Source organism: Sus scrofa, chromosome 9 (assembly GCF_000003025.6).
Source record: "Sus scrofa isolate TJ Tabasco breed Duroc chromosome 9, Sscrofa11.1, whole genome shotgun sequence".
Lineage (NCBI taxonomy): Eukaryota > Metazoa > Chordata > Mammalia > Artiodactyla > Suidae > Sus > Sus scrofa.
This window is the reverse complement of record NC_010451.4, coordinates 58,705,798-58,724,938: the sequence shown is the minus strand read 5'-3', so window position 1 is coordinate 58,724,938 and position 19,141 is coordinate 58,705,798. Positions and strand designations below refer to the sequence as shown.

General features: G+C 47.3%; 1 protein-coding gene across 9 annotated transcripts in view; it reads right to left on the bottom strand.

Moving 5' to 3' along the window:
• The window catches only part of NTM (neurotrimin), a 1,001,784-nt gene that overhangs the window by 242,596 nt on the left and 740,047 nt on the right, over positions 1-19,141 (bottom strand). The window lies entirely within an intron of this gene.

Genomic DNA, 19,141 nt, shown 5'->3' with positions numbered 1-19,141 from the left:
GGTATTTATTGAACTCCTGCTACATACCAGCTCCATGCTAGGCTGTTTCATATATGTTACCTTGTTTAACCCTCACAGCAACCCAGAAAGTACTTTAGAGGTGAGCAAATGAAATCTTAAGAAAAGTAAGCATCTTGCCTAGACCCATAGCCTGTCTGTGGTCCAGACCTGGGTCCAGGGGGCAAATGACACGTATGGACATTGCTTCTGGGCTAAAGTATATACACAGAGAAGCCACAGAGATAGGATGTAGAGAAAGGTGGTAGATGCCTGCCTTAATTTCTGCCCCTCCTCCTCAGTCATATAGAACATATATTAGGAAGAGTGAAACAATATAACCAGAACCTTACTTACTAGCTTTGCTTGCAAATAAACTAAGCAGGTCAACCTTAGGCACAGGAAAAGGCATTTCCACAAACATCAATGTCCCTAAGCTGAAGGCTGCCTTGGTAATCAGGGGCTCCACAGCCAGGAACACTCCAGGTGAGACACACCAGCACAGCAGCAAACCAGGACTGGCCATGTGGCTGAGAGTCAGATTCTTTCTCTGTGTCTTCCTTGAAGCCACCGTGGCCCCCAAAGTCAACAGAAGAGCCTGAATCCAATCTGGCCAGGCTACGTGCCCATCGGTGTCAGCCTGTCAAATCTGTCTCACAGAAGTTGGAGCAGGAGGGGCCGCATGCCCACGTGCGTTTGGGGGTCACCTCCAAAAACATCTGGGGCTGGCATGATGGGGCCACCAGGAGGGCAGGCCCTGGCACTGTTTGCTTTTCCAAGGAGTTGATTTGCATTGCAGATGACCAGGCTCCCTGGGGCCCTTAGACAGTGTGGCCTTTACCCTCCAATTTGGCTCCATCGGGCTGAGTTAGGAATGAGAGTTGCACTCAGTTTAATGCCTGGACAGGAGGCACTAAAGTGTGCTCAAATCTGTAACTTTAGGAGAGTTGCTTGTTAGGGAGGCAGGAAGGTGGGCTCCATTTGGGGGGAGGGTGGCTGTCCACAGACAGCATGGACCCAGGCCAGCCCAGAAAGGCTCATCTGAGCACTCTGAGAAATGCTGAACACTTGCCCCCTTAGGAAATGCCTTTTGGGAAGCTGGCACTGATGGTGTAATCTTTACTACAAGGTGGGGCAGAGAGAAATTCCACTAGGATGGCCAGTGAGAAAATATTAATGTGCAAGTTACTAAGCTCTTTCCCACTGTGCAATCCAATGTCTGCAATCCCTGGATTTTTTCCTTTTTTTTTTTTTTTTTCCTTTTTTTTTAAGGGCCCAACCTGCAGCATATGGAAGTTCCCAGGCTAGGAGTTATTGAATCAGAGCTACAGCTGCCAGCCTATGCCGCACCCACAGCAATGCAGGATCTGAGCTGTGTCTGTGACCTACGTCACAGCTCACAGCAACACAGGATCCTCAACCCACTGAGCAAGGCCAGAGATCAAACCCACACCCTCATGTACACTAGTTGGATTCATTTCTGCTGCACTGCAATGGGAACTCCCAAGCCCTGGATTCTTTACAGTCAGAGAAGGAAAACTTGCTCTTGCTCACCTGCACAAGGAACACCTTCTCTGTCTCTTCTCCCCAGCCTAAGACTCTCCCTAGCTCTTGTTCAAGGCACAGCAAGTTACAGGAACTGAGAGCAGTTGGACATGGCTTTTGGAATCCATCAGTTCTCTTCTTGGGGACATGTTTTTCCAGGATAAAAACATAAGGTGCCAGGTGTCTTTTCTCACACTGGTGATAGAACAAAGAAAAATACACCTCCCTGTCCCCAAGGGGTTTACTTTCTCCTATGAGACAGAGACTCATGAAAAGGAAACCTGTGTGTGTTCCTCAAAAATCTCAGAGGACAGACAACAGGCATGTGGAGGGGACTCTAGGGGCTTAAAGAATCGTTCCAGAAAAAGATGCCCTCTAGGCTAATTCCTGAGGGATGAGAAAGAGCAGTCAAGGGGAAAAGGTAGAAAGGCTATCACAGGAAAAACTAAGAATGTGAGCAAAGACTGGGGTGGAAACAGTGGGGAGGAAGAGGAGCCCAGGCAGTTCTTCCTAGAGCAGGAAAGACCTGGAGGGAGTGGCAGGCAGGGGGTGGGTGGCAGGGGGAGTGAGGTTACAGAAAGCTTCTTTGCGATGGCCTGGAGCTTGGACAAGAAACACATAGGGGCACAAGAATGTACATTTTGCATAAATCTACTTGCTGACTCTGTCATGGATTTCAAGATGGAAGGATGAGATTGGACAAGACAAGGCTGGGAGCAGGAGGTAGGACAGTGCATGATCACAACAGCTAAGAGAAGGGCCAGTGAGGATTACAACGATATCCTATAGTTGTATTGTAGAGTTGTATAGTTATATTGCATCCTAAAATTGTATCATATAATTATATTGTTCATCGAGAAGGAGATGAAATCAAAGGATCAGGATATCAAATTGGAAAAATCAGGTGAGAACGAAGGCAGTCCTGGCTTCTGGTCTTCTAGTCCGTGTTACGTGGCTCAGATGACATTCATGGTTGGGCACACACACACGGCTGAGTCCATCCGTCTACCTGATCTCTTTTCTTTCGCTTGGTGACATTAAAGAAAGAGTATTCATCCAACAAGTATCTACTAGCCACCTGGCAGGAGAGACGGTGTGTATGGTTACACTGGAGAAGGTGAAGGTCGCTAGGCACGGGGTCAGGCCACGAGATCTCAGAGGATGAGACAGAGTGATGTCCAAGGGGGGTCCCAGTTAGGGGAAGCTGGCTGCTGCTCAGCCATCCGTCCCTCTCACTCTGAGGTTTCCTTTGTCTAAGTGAGTAGCCTCCTGTGGTGGATCGCAGTCAGCAAGATCAATATTAAAATAAAAGGCAGGGAGGGCAAGAGAGGAAGAAAACAGCAACTCCAGTCCATAGAGGTAGGAAGATTGATCAATGGCCTCAGGAACAATCCATACTAATTATGGTGATAAAAAGCTGTCAGTCAATACTCGGGATATTAAATTTAGTGGATTGGAGACAGCACGTCTGCTTTCAGGTCCCCCCCCCCCGCCATTTTATTTATTGAAACACTCAGATACAAATGAGCATTCAGCGCTAAGATTGCATTATTGTTTCACCTGCTTTGAACCGCAAATGCTTTGATAACTGGATTGAAAAGGCTGTCAAATCTCCCTCTGTAGTTTCTAGTCAGCGCCTTCCTTCAGCCTCAGATGAAATTTCATTTTGTGAAATCTGACAGTGATACTCTTCATTAGACAGCTGCTGATAGCCCACCTCCCATGTCTAAGCACAGCTCAGGTGTGTGTGTGTGTGTGTGTGTGTGTGTGTGTGTGTGTGTACATGAAGCAGGGGTGGTAGTGAACACTGGGAGGGAGAAAGGCGGGGGCTCCCCCTGCAAGAAGAGAATAGAGCTATTTGAAGGCAGCGAGGCCAGTGACAACCTGCTGGACCAAGTTGTGCCTCTGTGAATGCGGCCGCTCAGGGAAGTGTGTGCACACCTGCTGGGGCCCAAGATGACGAGGCAATGGGGTGCAAAGGAGTCAACTGTGGAAAAACGGGACCGAGTGCATGTTTTATCCACCGTGCCCAGCAGAGGCGCAGGGAGGTGCTGAGGTGTTCTCATCCATAGACGGCTTCAAAGGGCCCCTGAGAGGAGACAGACAGGGACAGTTACCAACAAGGAAGCTTTCATTTGGAAAGCCCCTTTCAGTACATGAAAAATATGCAAACATAGGCACGGAAAGCAAGAGATGTCTGTCACACTGTTGTCCCAAGGATTTCCTTTTTTAGACTGGGAATTATCGTCTCCATGTGACTGCCTTTTTTATGTACCATTTCAGTCTGAGAAGGAGCAGCGAGAGGGGCAGACGGGACCGGGTGTCTAGAAACGTGGTTGGTCCCATTGCTCCTGTCTGGGAAGGTGGCATGGCATGCTAAGGACCATGTTTACGGTCACCCCTAAGACTGTATATAAAGAACACATCCAGGGATGCTCAGCTCACATTCTACTGAGGAGTAAGCTTGCAGAAACAGGCTTCAGGGACGCCAGCCATAGAGCTGCTGGGAAGAGTCTAATAACAACGTCTGACACTGACAATCTACCCAGGACAAGTCACTTCACCTCTCTGGCCCTCAAACCTTAACATTCAAACTTCGGGATTGAATCAGATTACTGCTATTCAGTCTTCCTGCTATGCAGCAGGAGTGGATCATGAATCAACTGGATGATTTTTAGCCAGAAATGTTTGTAATGAATTAAATAGGACAGAACTGACATGATCAGCGTAGGAACATCATAAGAAGAAGTTATATGTCATCAAATTTAAGAACGTATTTGAGGGAGTTCCCATTGTGGCTCAGCAGTAATGAGAGTGACTAGTATCCATGAGGATGCAGGTTCCATCCCTGGCCTTGCTCAGTGGGTTAAGGATCCAGCATTGCCGTGAGCTGTGGTGTAGGTCATAGATGCGGCTTGGATCTGGCGTTGCTATGGTTGTGGTGTAGGCCAGCGGCTACAGCTCCGATTTGACCCCTAGCATGGGAAGTTCCAAACACCACAGGTGCAGCCCTAAAAAGACAAACCAACAAAAAAAAAAAAGAAAGAAAAGAAAAAAGAAAGAGAAAGTATTTGAAAGTCACTGGATGAAAAGAGCTTGAAGGTCCCTTCCACATGAAACAAGACATGATGTGACTTTTCTGAATCTCATCCGCCACCACCAAGCAGCCTGGAGCCAGTGACCAGGTCGGAAGAGAGCGTCTGTGTCCGCTTCCCTGGTCAGCAGCCTCTTTCCCTTTTATCTTCCACTTATACTCTAATTTTATGACATCGCTACATGTTCAGTTTCGATAACACCAAGTTAATTAAGACGTGATCTCTAAAAGGCAGGTTGTTGCAAGGAGATAAGCAGCAGGTTCTGCAGGCAGTAAACAGTTGGGATCCTGACCAGCTTGGGGGGATTTGCTGCTTTTACAAAGAAGACAAAACTATTCTTCCCAAAGAAACATAATCATGAAGTCCACGTGAATACTTAGCAGATGCCTCAGACATTGCTCTGGCTGTGATGGAAACAGTCCAAGTCCTAGGAGATCAGGGCTGCCCTGTATGAGCCGCAGGGTTGTTCACTGCACAAAGGAGCCTGGCCAAGGTCTCCTGGGGGGCTAGGACCCTTCCAGCTACATGGCCTGGGGTGGGCTTATGTCTCCTGATCTGATTGGAACAAAGATGTGGCAGGTTTATGGGGCCTTGCATTTGTGACGTGATGTTTACCCATGAGAGGGCATTTTCTGCTTCTTAAAGGTGCCCTCGGGGCTAGCAGCCAGCCTTGGCTGGAAGGGAAACGGAAGACTGAAAAAATACAAAGCAAAGCAATAGCGTTAAGAGTCAGAAAGGGTCACCTTCCGGGGGCAGCTGAGGCATGTGGTCTGGAGCCTCAGTCTGTCCTTCTAGCATCTGGACAAGTGTAGCCCACAGGGAATGTTCAGATGGTTGAGTTCATAACACACAGAGATGGCCCTCTTTGCAGGAAAACGCAGGCACGGGGAGTTACCAAGCGGATGACTCAATAGAAAAGGCAGTGATGCCAAAGCATCGCTACACAAAAGAGGCTCTGTGAGAGTCTTTACATTTTTTGCATTTAAGACATTATTCGATTTAGGTTGAATGCCACGGTTTTAGGGGAAGAGGCTCGCTGCACAAAGGACAGCATGTTCTCTCAGCCACAATGTTGCACTGTCTCAGCTTTGATTTGTATGAAGTGGGCATCATCGCTTCCACTTTTTGGTCAATGACGCCTATAAGCACTGATGTTTTCACAGTGATAAATTTCAGTCCAGCAACACCTCATAATTAAAGAGCATCCTTGCCGTTTTAACTTTTCCTGAATCATGGCACATTTCTTTCCAAGTAGGATCAGTGGATGTTAACAGTAACAAATACCATGACACAATATCTGTGGCAATCTTTATTGGCATTGCTTGGACAAAGGCAGAACTTGTAGGGGAACACCAGGTTATCACCGAGTCTATGCAGCTAGATATGACGTGATTCAACCACTTGCTGGGTGTGATAAACCAGGTGCTGTCCTTGCAATGACCAGTCCGCCATCGGCCCAGGAGCAGGAGCCCAGGGTCAGCTCCCTCTTCCTCTTTCCCTTTTATGGGGGACGGTGCTCTCCACAATCACCCAAGTGATATTAATGCTATATTTCTAAAGATAAAGAGAAAAATTCTGCTTTATCTGCAGCCTCATTCTTCTCACTGGTATCTATGAAGTCTTTACTTCCTTCTCAGAGAATTTTTGCAGACTGGCTCAATCTGGGCAGCCATATCAGTGTGAGTCACTCATCATGGAGTCCCGACTGCACGTCCACACAACAGGAATTACAACTAAAGCCCGAAAGAAACCCGCACTTCCTCCTTAGTCCTGGAAGAGACAAAGTCACTTCCCCAAGGGCCTGACTCTAGATGGAGTGTGTGGCATCACGACAGCTTGGAAGCTCAAGCCTTTCCTGTTCAGGGACACCGTGGCTGCCTATGCATAGGACAGGTGTCTTAGAACTTCCTGGCTGGCAGGGACCAAGGACCACAGGTGGCCAACTCAGGGACATCTGACCTCAGGGCCACTCAGGTCTCTCTGCAAGAGATCTCATTTCCAAACTGTGTGTTCCTCGTAAGTGGGGCCATTGGCAATGGTACAGCCAAGTTAATGCTACAACCCCAGGCTCTCTGGAGGGCCAGGCTTTCTGAATCTGCAGAAGGAACAGGTGCCTATGCCTAAGCAGCCCCTCTGCAGCCTGAGTGCTAAGCAATTCCATTTATGGGTCTAGGGGCCTTGTGGATCTACTGGGAGGTCAGATCCAAAATACACACACACACACATACAACCTGAAACACACTTACTGGGGGTGGAAGGGTTGGCACCCCTTAGTTGCAATCATACCAAGGGAAGCTACCCTTTGTTTAGTGCCTGCTTTGTGCCAGACCCTTGGGAACATGCCCAGAGTCATAGGGCCCTTAGGAGGCAGCGCCTGATCTACAGGCCTAGAGGCCCTTCCCCTCACACTATTTGCTCTCTGATTCTGATGGTTAGTAGTTTGCATTTCCAGTAATATGGAGAGGCAGTTATTACAGAACTGACATTGGATAAACTGGCACATTCCAGTCCAGCTGGAAGCAGCTGAGAGTATCCTTTAAAACCTGAAGTCTGTGCACCAGCATCCCCCATCCTTCGATCCTCCTCCTCGCAGAACCCCCACGGGGAACTCTCTGACACCTTCTTGTTCTCATGGTACGCTGGGCTTTCCAAAACCTGCCCGATGATTTATGGCTGGAGAAACATCCACTCCATTCCTGGCAGCTCTGGAACAAGGCAGGCAGGGAGATGCAGAGTGAGGAGACTGTGGGGACAGAACCAGTGCTTCTGCTGGCAGAGCAGAGCCTGATTGTTCTTTGATGGGTCAGTAATTAATTGCTCCAGAGTGCTGGACAGGAGGCTGCAGAATGGTGCCTGGTGAATAGACCCTGGAGGTGGGGGGAGTTACATTGCTTGTAAGGTCATTAAGAGAATATTATAAGTAATACTCCATGACTCCCTCATTAAATACTAAGTGAGTCATTCAATCTTGGGGTTCTATTTCTAGTCCCCTTTCTAAATGCAACTTTAATGATTTAAAATCCCTTCAACCCAATTACAGCCCTGTATTCTGATTAGGAACTCTAGCCCACTGTGAGCGGGAACCATTATCCAGCAGCCTATAGCAAAATTAGCACCTAGAGAGGGTGCACTAGGAAATAAATCTTTCCTTGACATTTCAAGACCGATTCCTGGCCAATTACAACACACTCTGTTACTCGGGTAATGTGTAACTGAGTTGCTCCCTGCAATCAAAGGCCACTGGTCAGAAAGGGGGGGAAAAATCATTCAGAGAAAAAAAAAATAGGCTTAAAGGTATGCGGGCAAAGAACTGGCCATCGTATGGAAGGAGAAAGAGGGATGGGCTGTGAAATGGGACCTGTCACTCAGGCTTAACTGCAGGCAGTCCACTGTGGGAAGATACGGGGGCTGATGGGACAAAGTGGGTGGGGCAGAAAATGACATCCACTTGCCTGCAGTGTAGACTGAGACACTGTACTTCTTAGGGGGTGGATGAAGGCTGTTACTAGTTAACTCAAAAACGTCAGGTAGAGTCTCTTGGTTCAGGCAGAGGCCAACATGGGTGCCCCTGGTCCTGAGGGCCAGATTGGGTGGCTCTGCTCTGATCAGCCCAAGGGCCCAGGCTGCTGAGGTTCCTTGTGTTTTAATATGTGTCTTTGCCCTTTTTTTTTTGGCCACACCCACGGCATGTGGAATGTTCCCAGGCCAGGGATCGAACCCCTATAGCAACAACCCAAGCCATTGCAGTGACAATGCCAGATCCTTAACCCACTGGGCTACCAGGGAATGTGTCTTCTAAGACTGACCTAGGAGTAGATAAACATCTGGTGGGGAGACAGGAAGAGGCACAGGTAACCAAGTGAGGTTACCTCACGGTCAGAGCCAGGACGGCTGGAAGAGAAGCCCTGAGCCCTCCAGGCAGGGTGACGGGGCTGAAGAGGGAAGGCCAGCCATGGTAGCTGCAGTCCCCTTTGACACAGGTACCCTCCCTGGTGCTTGTTTTTGTCTCCTCTGCTCAAATGCCCATCAGAATGGACCGCCCGGAGTTCAGAGATTTCAGGTCTGCTTCCTGCCATGCCTTTCCTCGTGGAGACACCACCTAGATCCTAGGGCTTCCTGATTCTTAAGGCCACAAAGGACACTGAGGGGTGTGAGGTGGCCCGGAAAGTTCCCAGATCCGCAGGAAAGATGGGAGTGTGGAGTGTTACCTCGGAAAGGGTCTCGTGACTCTCTCCCGGGGCTCGAGATGCAAGTGATCTACTGGACGCGTCTGAGAAGGGGTCCTGGGCTGCCTTTTCTTCCAACCCTCAAATCAGGTAAAGAAGCACAGAGGCAGGAAGAAGCAGCTGGGTGAAGGGCTCCAGGATGGGGGCTGCCAGGCAGCTGCTGTTCTGTGTCCCATTAAAACCAAACGGGAGGCACCAAGAGAGACTGCACCACCACTCCATGGAAAGGAGACAGGGCGGGACACTGGACCATGATTCCATCTTCCATTTATGTCTTCTTCTCCAACCCTCCTCTGGCTCTCGTTCTGAATCTCTCCATCTCTGCCTCCCTCTCCCGCTATTAATCAGACGGAGCTGTCATGACAAGGCTCCCTAATTGCTGAAAGCTGATAGTTGTCTCCTGGTTGAGCCTGATTGTAACAAATGCTGTGAATAAACATTACAATTTCCCCCGACCCAACAGTGTTCTGGGAACAGAGTGAGTGCAGTGCGCGCGTGCGCGCGCAAACACACACACACACACACACACACACACACACACACACACACATGCACACACTCAGTCTTCTCAAGCATATGGGGGCCGTCTCATCACTCTAACCTCCCTGACTTTTTTGTTCTCTCACTCTAGTTGTTTCCATGGGAACCACAAAAATAATAATAATCATCACAATAAAAGAGGAGGAAAAGCCTGCTGTGCTTCTGCTGAAAGGGACCTCTATTTACCAACACCTGGAGTCCACTGTCCTCCACGGATGCTAAATGTTAGCCAAATAATTCAGCCTTCCTCTTCCCTCAGCTGTATGGCCCTGTAGGTTGCTTCCAGACCTTCCTAAAGAGAAGGGCTATGAGCCTTAAGGGTTGAGACTCTCATGGGGAGAAATGCGGTAAAGACAGCAGAGCAGAGGGCTGAGAAGGGCTGGCCCCGCTGAGACTGGCTGATGCCCCCATGGGAAATCAGGACTCTCACAGTAAGGCATGCTTCCTGACCCCCCCAGAGAGCCCAGGGAGCTGGGAACAGCACGGGATGTGGAACTAGAGACAGGCTTGCCAACATACTCCTCTGTCTCCCTAACCAGCCAGCAGCCAACAAATATTACTGCATAATATACACTAATCTATGCACGGGGCTAGTCACTGGCACAATACGATGGTGAAATGCTCACTGTCACAGCCCTCATGGAGCACACTGTCCCACTGCAGGGACAGACAACAGTACATGCTCAAGGTGTAGTGTGGCCAGTGCCCACCACAGTGCCTCATACAACAGAGGCATGCCATAGCTCTTTTTTGATGGACAGAACCTGCTAGGGTGGGCGAAGTTCAGGGTACAATGAAACTTCTGAAAAGAGAGGCAGAGAGTGAGTGTGCATGTCAAGAGAAGGTTCTCCCGATTCGCTGAGGACCAAAGTGCAGCATGAAGGCTTGGAGATAGGAACAGGTGAAGTGTTTGGAGCAAGGGGGAGGGGAATGCCTGACTCAGCATCTGTTGACTGGCTGAGAAGACAACTGGAGCAATGCAGTCTTAATCCATCTTTTTGGTTCCAAATCCTGTGTTCTTTCCAGGGCACTATGCTCCCTGCAAGAGAAACACATGGCCTCAGCAAGCATGTGGGACTATGACCCACCTTCTGACCAGTTTCCAGGCAGAAGGATCAGGTGAACAAAGATCTAGTGTGGGAGGGCATGAGAGGAAGCTGGAGTCCATTCAGTGTTGCCTAAACAGAATGTGGGTTGTGTTCAGGGTGGGAGAAAGTTGGGTAAAGATATGAGGGTGGATGGAGGTCCCGCTGTGCTCAGTGGTGGCAAACTCAACTAGTATCCATGAGGACACAGATTTGATCCCTGGCCTCGTTCAGTGGGTTGAGGAGCCAGCATTGCCGTGAGCTGTGGTGTGGGTCAAAGATGCAGCTCAGATCCCATGTTGCTGTGGCCATGGTGTAGGCTGGCAGCTGCAGCTCTGATTTGACCCCTAGACTGGGAACTTCCATGTGCCTCAGATACGGCTGTAAGAAGACCAAAAAAAAAAAAAAAAGATATGGTGGTGGAAAAAAAGAGACAAGAAAATGTCAGATGGAGAAAGACTCTGGGCCCCTGAAGCCTCGTTAAGGAGGTAGGGGTTTATCTTGAATAGGAGGAGAAAACCAATGGAAAATTGAAGATACGGAAATTAAATTCCATTCCAAAGGCCTTCTCTGGCTGTAGCATCAGAAAATGAATTGGATCAAGCACAGCCTAAGGTGGGAAGGTCAGTTAGGGGCCACTCCAATTAATCCCAAGGTGAGATCAAGGCTGCCTCAATTAGCCAGGTGATGGCGGGAATGGAGATAAATGGGCAAGGGACATTTGGAAAAAGGAGACAGAGAAGCCAGGATAATACCATTTTCTGATTTGTCCTCTGGGTAGAGACACTGTATGAGAAGTGAGTTTGGGAGAAAGCTAATGGAATCAGTTTAGATCTGCTGAGTCTGGGGTGCCTGTTGGTGTCTACAACAATGAGGACGGTGATTGAAGGTCAAGGGAGAGACCAGGCTGGAACTACCGATTAGGGAGTCGTGAGCAAAGGATGGCACTAGAACCCAGGAGAAAGGGCAGGCTCCCCAGTGAACCCCAGGAGGGCACATTTCCACGACTGTCACAGGAAGCAGAGCCACAAAGAGCACAGTTTCCATGAAGTGGTAGGGGCAGAGGTCAGGCACAGTGAGGACCAAAGGTGAGCTGGAGAAGAAACATCCAGTGTCAGTGATGCCCAGGAAGAGACAAAACAGAGGTTGGGCATGGAATCCGGAAAAGGGTTTAGGTGGCGTCCATGTTTTGGCTGTTGTAAATAGTGAGGCAATGAGCACTGGGGTGCGTGTATCTTTTCAAATTGTGGTTTTCTCTGGATAGATGCCCAGTGGTGGGATTGCTGGCCTCAAGGTCCATTGACAGAGGGATGGATAAAGAAAATGTAGTACAACCAGCTATGATGGAAAAAATAAAAATCATTTAAAGAGAGGAAAAAAAAAAGAAAATGTGGTACATATATGTAATGGAACATTACTCAGCCATAAAAGAATGAAATAATGCCATTTGTAGCAACATGGACAGACGTAGAGATTACCATACCGAGTGAAGAGTTAGACAGTGAAAGACAAACATCATAAGATATCACTTATATGTGGAATCTAAAATAAGATACAAATGAGCTTATTTGCAGAACAGAAACAGACTCTCACAGACTTTGAAAAGAAACTTATGGTGGTGTTTCATAAACACCAAAGGGGACAGGTGGTGGTCAGAGAGGGATGGACTAGGGTTTTGGGATTGGCATATGCACACTGTGGTATATGGGATGATTGGCCAACAGGGACCTGGGTACAGCATGGGAACTCTACCCAATTTTCTGCGATGATCTATATAGGAAAAGAATCTGAAAAGGAATGGAGGTGTGTTTATTTATAACTAAATCACTCTGTTGTGCAGCAGAAATTATCATAATCATATAAGTAAACTACATTTCAATGAAAATTTTAAAAAATGAAAACAAATAAATACAATCTTCATGTATAAAAAGGGTTTCATTTTAAATATGAAATAGGTTTGATCATGTTTAACGTCTGCAGAGTGCAGAGTAACTAAAGAATGTAAGGTTTTTTTTGCTTTGTTTTGTTTTGTTTTTTTGCTTTTTTAGGGCCACACCCGAAGCCTATGGAAGTTCCCAGGCTAGGGATCAAATCGGAGCTACAGCTCCCAGCCTGCACCACAGCTACATCAATGCAGGATTCAAGCTGAGTCTGAGACCTACACCACAGCTCATAGCACTTGAGTGAGGCCAGGGATCGAACCCGCATCCTCATAGATACTAGTCGGATTTGTTTCCACTTTGCCACAACGGGAACTCCAAGAACGTAAGACATTAAATGCATAGAAAGACAAGACGGATTAAAAAACCAGGTTGCCAAGAAAACAGGAGTAAAAGAGTCCCCTGGCATCACTGAAGAGAGAGCTCTGGGTGGGAGGGAACAGCTTTTCTTTGTAAGAAGGCAGAAGATAGAAAGGAAGGAAGACACACAGCTCCCGGCGGCAAAAGAGGTCATGAAAGGTCTTGTGTAACAGCATGTGGGTATTTTTCCTTCGTTCGTTAATATATATGTTGTCCATTTGCAACACAATCTTACTAGGTGCCTCCTAGACTATGTGCCTGCGGAGGCTATGACGCACGTTGTTTGAGCTCTTGAAACTTAGAGATAACGGTAAATTTAAACAAGTCATAAAAACATGAGGCCTGTGTTATAATCTGTGAGATAAGGAAACTATGAAAAGATGGGTATCAGGAAGAGCCTCGCTGAGAAAAAACGATGTTTAAGCCACGTCTTCAAAGAAATTTGCCCAGGGAAGAAAGGCCAAGTTAGAGGCAAGGTAATCCTCTGGGGATAGGGAGAAAAGTAGGATTAGAAGGCTTAATTATTATGGAGAAGATCGAAAATGGCCATTGTGTAGATGGGAGAGGTGCCAAAACAGGGAAACTTGGAATTGCTGGGGGCTTTGGGTTGTTTGTGGGTCTAGATAAGGTTGGTTGTCAAGGATTTATGGGGACACCACTGTGAGGAACTCTGTGATTTTTCTCCAGCATCACCCAGGGCGAGCACCTACGATGTAATTTTTTTCTGATATTGAATTTTGCCAGGAGAGTCTGAGACAAGGACAGTGGGGTAAGGACCTTGAGCATCTCAGCAATGGGAGATGTTGCCATGGACCACTTCATCTATGCTGGGTGGGCAAGGGAGTGAAGGCAGGGGAAGCCCAGAGATGGAGAGGAAGTAGCATGGTCAGAGAACCTTTGGTTTCAGGGCTTTTGAGGAGGAAGAACTCGATCAAGCGGGGAAAGGCAGGAAGTTAGGGTCAGGGAACAGGACATCTGACCTGGGAGTTGGGTTGGAGAACTGGGTATGACAGCAAAGCACAGAGGTGGAGGACCGTTGGAGAGAAGATGGGGCAGCAAAAACACGGAAGGGCAGAGTGTCTGCAACATCATCACCAAACAGGGCATGATGCAGGCCCGAGCAGAGGGAAGGCGGCCCCCTTAGGGAGAACCTGCTCTTGTCCTCGGCGTCCTCTAGCCATGCTAGTGTCTGTTTCCTAGGAAAGCAGTGAAGGACAAAGGAGATCTCCCACAGAAGGTCCTTTGCAGATGGTTGACTGGCATGCAGATTCCACGATTTTATTGCACATGGGACACTGTTTAGATGATGATCTTACTCTGGTCAGAAGGCCTGTTTCACAGTCTCTTTCCATCACTTATTCACTCTCTGCCTTCAGTCTCTCAGTACCTTGTTTCCTTTGTCTGTGAATGGGGACAATAAGCCTGCCAACGCTCAGAGGCTGTCATGAGGATTAGATGACACATAATTATTTATATATGATATATAATAAGTGCTCATCACACAGCAATGGCTCTAGAAATAATAATGCTATAGCAGCTTTCATCTTCCCTGTACGAGCCATTGGGATATTTCGCAAACTATTCTGATGGTTATTCCGGATGTTATTTCAGACAAGTGTCAGCAGATGTAAAAAGCTACTTGGGCATGGAAAAGGGATGGTTTCCATCCCGTTGGACAGTGAAAGAAGATCTTACTAGAAAGACACCAGGGTCCATCACCATTGGCTACTGCAGTCTCATAGCCTTTTTGTTTTAGGAAATGAAATGAGGACAGAAGGGCATCGGCTTACAGTTTCTGTGGTGTAAACGTGTCTGCATGTCTGTGTGTTTGGTCTCCATGTATGAGATAATTTCTCCATGATCTATCCTCCTTCCTAAAGCTGACATTTCTTGCATTCATCTAAATTCTCTCCAGCTCAAAAGCCCAGATCCTGCTCTGCCTTCTGGATTTTTCCGGCCTATTGTGTGTTCTTTCCCATTCCAGTGACTGAAGGCTTTAGGACCTGTACCACATTCCACAGTACCCCCATGTATGTTTTTTTACATACTTACATTCCTTCTTATGGTGGACTTGTGTCCCTCCACCCATCAAATAGCCATTAGGACTGGTACAGGGATGGGGGTCCTTGCCCTAAAGCTGCATGTTCTTCTCTAGGTCTAACACTGAGCTGGGTGCATATTAGAAAGACAGATGCAGAGTTCCCATCGTGGCTCAGTGGTTAACGAACCCCACTAGCATCTATGAGGACACAGGTTCGATCCCTGGCCTTGTTCAGTGGGTTAAGGATCCAGCATTGCAGTGAGCTGTGGTGTAGGTCACAGATGCAGCTCAGATCCTGCATTGCTGTAGCTGTGGTGTAGGCCAGTAGCTACAGCTCCAATTCAACCCCCAGCCTGGGAACCTCCATATGCTGCAGGTGCGGCATAAAAAGACAAAAAGAAAAGAAAAGAAAGGCATATGCTGTTGTTTAATAAATTTTCTTCATTCCTACTTGTTATAAGCTACCCAACTATTAGATGTCTCTGCAACCTCTCAAAAACATTCTATAAAAAAGTACATTTCATAGTTTTCTGGGATTAAAATCCAAACTAAGGGCCGTTAGCAAGAGAAGAAATTTCCATGGAGATGCATTTGAAAAGTTCTCAGGTTAATAAGTAAGGACCTGGAGGAACTTTCCAGCTCACAGGCAGTGAAGCTTAAAGGGCTCATCAGAGCCCAGGAGAACACAGAGATGCAATGCAGCTAAAAGGTAAGTGGACGGATGGCTAGCTTTACCAGCAAGGCTGATGGTCAGCCCCTGGGCCTATCCGTTTTTGCACAAGGGCCCAGCAGAGGGCAAAGCACTCCCCAGAAGTGGCCCTTTGGCCTGAAGGACAAGAACTGTTTTTGTCAAGCAAATCTGTCTACCCTTGGCTGCCAGAGATTTCATGCTAATGTTCAAACCCATGATGGTCTTTTTGGCATGAGATTTTAGTACCCAGACAAGGTAGATGAGCCCTGTCTGTTCTCTGAAGAGTCATCCAGTGGAAGGGGCCGCGTGGGCACAGCTGGCGGACGCCTGCCGCAGTGAGTGCACATTTAGTCACTTGGCAAATTAAAAGATGTCCTACACAGGCTGTAAGCACATTCTCAGTTGCCTACCCAATGGGAAGGCCAAGGGCAATTGATTTTTCAGCGTTCTTTCATGATAAAACTTACCTGAGCTTCACAATGACTCCAGAGTGAGGCTTTGAAGGCTTGGCATCTGAGGGCTGTGAATTTAGCTAATATATGAATAGGAATTCATGAAGCTCTTCCTGTTTGATCACACCCCCCACCTAACATCTAAATACTCAGTACCGTGTGCATCTTCCCCATTATGCCCCTACTCATTTTTACAACAGGGTCTATAAGAAAGCACCAAACATTTTTTTTTCTTTTTCTTTTTGTGTCCCCACTCAGGGCATATGGAAGTTCCTGGGCTAGGGATTGGAACCAAGCCTCAGTGCAACCTACACCACAGCTGTAGCGACACCAGATCTTTAACACATTGTGCCACAGCAGGGACTCCAGAAAGCACCATATATTGAAACAAAAGGCCAACTGCAGAAGTACAGGAGATGGCGCACTGCCTTAAAACTTTCATGAAAAAAATCTTATATTATTGGCATTAACTCTAAATCAACAAAAAGATATAATGTGCATTCCACATGCTAAAAGATGCTAGACCATATTAACTGGAGAATAAAATACACACTGAGGAGTTCACCCTTGGGGCTCAGCAGGTTATAAACCCAACTAGTGTCCATGAGGATGTGGGTTTGATCCCTGGCCTCGATCAGTGGGTTGAAGATCCAGCTCTGCTGTCAGCTGTGGTATAGGTCTCAGGTGCAGCTCAGATGCTGCATTGCTAGGGTTGTGGTGTAGGCCAGCAGCTGCAGCTCCGATTCCACCCTTAGCCTGGGAACTTCCATACAAACCAAAAACAGGCCGGCTTCCACTGTGCTTTACCCTCATCAGACATGCTGGTGCCTTAGGACCGTTCAACCAGGGGAGGACAGAAGTCAAGACACAGACCCCTTTCAGGAACTACAGATCAAATGTGGGTTATTAACCCTGGAAAAGAAGAGTCTGGGGGTATCACTGCCTTCAAGGGTGAGAAGGCCTGCCATGTAGAAGAGGCGTTAGCCCACTTCTACTTTAGTCCTAATGCGTGTACTTTGTAAGACGGGAGATTTTGACACCAAAAAACAAACAACAACAAATCCCAAAGGGACAGCTTTCTAACAGCAGCAGCTAATAGCTGGTGCCCGTGAGATAGCGGAATGAGGACAGTGTCCTCAACAGCAACATCAGGACAATGACAGCAGGAACAAGAGCGACGGGGGCAGTTTGGGGAATAGTGGAGAACTTTCTTCACGTCCGAGAGTTTATCAGGCTGACATGAGGCTCCAAAGCCAGGCCAGCTGATGCTAAATCCTAAGCTCGTATTCACCCCCTCACGGAGGTGGATGACGATGAAGGAAGAAGATGTTCATCTAACACTAGAAAGACAGCTGGCAGTCGAGGAACTGGCCCTGGGTATCAGTTTTCACTTCTGATATCGTTATTTTCATTACTCTGTGTCACAGATGTCACTGGGTAGAAGGATGGACAAATTCTAGAGCTCCGTGGTTGTCTTTGGCAAGCGTACATCCTCTGCAGCGCACTGCCTCTCTGCTCTGGGCCCGCACCAAGCACTGATCCCTGAGCTGGGTGCACCCCGGAAGCTGGCAGCCCTGGCAAGGGCCAAGCATGTGTCTCTGCAGAGACAGCTCAGATACCCTTGAGGTTCTGCACTTAATCCTACCCTTGGACTTCTCTTTATTCAAATCCCATTCAGAACTGGCACAATTCCATTTGCTGATTCAAAAGGGGGAAAGAGGTTTTGAACAGGCTTATAACAAAGGCTCATAAGCCTTACAGATCAAACAGCTCTTAAAGAACAACATTTTGATGAGTTAAGTGTAAAAGAACCAGAAACATACGGATTAAATTCCCCTTGAAATTTGAATGCATTTAAAAATTAAAGGGAAAAGCACTTGGCAGAATGCATTGGGGCCCTTTGCTGAATCTAAAACATTTAGAAAAACAGCTCGAGACATCTTGCCCAAATGAGGCAGCTCCCATTTCTATCTGGCTTATTCTAAGTGCTGGGGTTTTTTTTTCCACGTCTCTTAGGAGACTATTTCGGATCTCCAGTTTCCCTCTGTTTCTTCTCCCTGGACGGCTAATTGCTAATTAGCAAGATATTTGTGCGCTGGAAAAAGCACTTCATTTCTGAAATGGCCAGAGCCTACTGCTGGGGTCCAGGGGAAAGCACACAAGGACCCCAGGGCTGCCCTTCCGGGCATGCCATTGATGTGCTGAGACCTTAGGCTCTGCACCCATGGGTGGTACCCCTCAGTCACCATGCCACCAGCCCTCATTTGGGATCCTTGGGAGATAAAACCTATGTAGGCAGGACTAAATGCAGAGCTTAAACTCTATTTACCAGGAAGCAAAACGTTGTTAGAAACCTGATATGTCAATTTGGGCTGCTGGGTGGTCCAGCAGAGTGGTCTGAAAAGTACCCACATCATTTGATGTGGGTGGGGATCCACTTACAAAGGGGAGAAAAATTCTACCATTTATATTTAGTTTTTGTGCATCTGGGTTTTTTTTGTTGTTTTTTGTTGTTGTTTTGTTTTGTTTTGTTTTTGCTTCTTTTTTTTTTTTTTTTTTTTTTTTGTCTTTTTGCCTTTTCTTGAACTGCTCCCCAGGCATATGGAGGTTCCCAGGCTAGGGGTCTAATCCGAGCTGTAGCCACCGGCCTACACCAGAGCCACCGCAATGCGGGATCCGAGCCGCATCTGCGACCTACACCACTGCTCACGGCAACGCCAGATCCTTAACCCACTGAGCAAGGCCAGGGATCGAACCTGCAACCTCATGGTTCCCAGTTAGATTCATTAACCACTGCACCACAACAGGAACTCCTAGTTTTTGTGCATCTTTTTACATTTATTTGTATAAATGTTGGGTAATTTGCTCGATATATATTAGTGTAACAATACAGAGATTTAACTTGTTAATAAATAGGCATATTTTATGGAGAACATGCAAATATATGGTGTGCAGGCACCTATATATATATTGAATGAGGAATATGCATGTTTTATTAATTAATTAATTAAATCTGTCTCTTCAGGGCTGCACTTGTGGCATATGGAAGTTCCCAGGCTAAGGGTCAAATCGAAGCTGCAGCTGCTGATCTATATATACCACAGCCACAGCAACATGGGATCTGAGTTGCATCTGTGACCTATGCCACAGCTTGCAGCAATGCCAGATA